Below are 1,620 nucleotides of genomic sequence, written 5' to 3' on the forward strand. Positions count from 1 at the left end.
GGAGCCCAGCAGGTCGAGGCTGCGGTGGCCGGGACCAGCCACTGCACTCCAGTCTGGCGATAGAGTGAGACTCCAACTCAAAAAAAAAAAAAAAGAAAAGAAAGTGTCTACTAAGAGCATTAGTAGATCGGGGATGGGCAGCCCTTCAGAATTAGGTTTGGAGCTAGCGTCTGACTGGGAGGGGAGGGCTGTCCTGCTCTGAAGAAGGCTCTTCACTTAGTAGCCACCACTTCCTGGCCTGAGGTTCACAACATGCCAAGTTCTGTGCTCATTGCTTCAATATCTCCCTTCATCCTCAGGACAGCCCTGCAAGATGGGTCGTGGCATGCTCGTTTCTAGAATTCAGGCCCAGGGCAAGGAAGCAACAAAGTCACACAGCCCAGAAATGGCACTGCCAAGCTGTCTCGTTTCAGATCCCAGGCACGCTGTTTTATCCTGTCCACCTGCCTGTGGCCCAGGAGGCCAGAGTGACCGGTGAGGGAGCAGGGGAGAGAGTAGGAGACGGATCAGAGAGCGTGAGGTAGGGGTGAGGGGACCTCCCAGGAAAAGCGCCCTTTGCCGCGCTGTGGGATGTGGCATTTTCTTCTGAATGTGAAGGACAGCCACTGAGGAGTTTTCAGCCGAGAAGCCACAGCCTAGGTTTGAAACACGTCTGTGTGGACATATTTTAGGAGGAAGGTACCGTGAGCCAGTATGTATGGCTATTTCAATAGTTCAGGTGAGGGATGGAGGTTTGCAGCAGGTATTAGTGGTGAGGATGTGGGGAGTTCGTGGATTGCTAGCATCACCTCGGGGGATCAACAGGCAGCATGAGATGAACCCGGTATGTCCCCAAGGTCACACAGGTGTAAAAAGGCTGGGACTGGAGCAGGTTTTAACTACCTGAAGCCCAATCCTGTGATCTTTCCTCTGGTTACCGAGAAAGAGACTTCGGATTTTCTGCACCTGAGGCCAAGATATAAAAAGTTCCCAGTGTGGAGACCTTAGGACTGAGTTGCATGTGGGTATCTTCTATGTCCTCCCATGCCGGAAAAAAGGAGTGGACCAAGGGTTCTCCAGAACAGAGTATAATCTGTGAAAATAACCCACCCCCGCTCCAGACTTGCCAGCCCCCTTTGAAGACGGATGGAGCAAGGTGAGCCGACAGCCTGGAACAGTTTCCGCGGGCCTGGTGTAAAGGAAACGGTGTGTTTCAAGCTGCAGTCGCTAGCGAGTGGGAGGAGTCACTCCAGAGAAAGGCAAAGATTCCGTGGCCACATTTCCACAGCACAAGCCAGAGGGAAGATTGAGCAATTACCCAGTAACTGCAGGCTGGGGCGTCGGCCAATTTGGGTAACTCAGATAAAGACATGTGTTTGGCCGCCTCTCTTGCCGGAATTACTCGATAATAGCCCAACTGTCGGTTTAGCTTAGTTGAAGAGAATGAGAAACAGGTCCATCCGGGGCGGAGACCTTCCTGGGCCATCATGTGGCCCAGGCGGAGGCGCGGGGTGGGGGAGAAGGCTGTCCCCAGGAGCCGGCCTTCAAGCTGGAGTGGGGCCGCTAACCATGCCCAAGAGACTGCTCTCTCGGTGCCCCTGTGGGCTGGACAGACCCTAGGATGAACAACTTCTGCCCTGG

This window comes from Carlito syrichta, unplaced genomic scaffold, assembly GCF_000164805.1.
Source record: "Carlito syrichta isolate Samal-C Ts95f unplaced genomic scaffold, Tarsius_syrichta-2.0.1 Scaffold316145, whole genome shotgun sequence".
Lineage (NCBI taxonomy): Eukaryota > Metazoa > Chordata > Mammalia > Primates > Tarsiidae > Carlito > Carlito syrichta.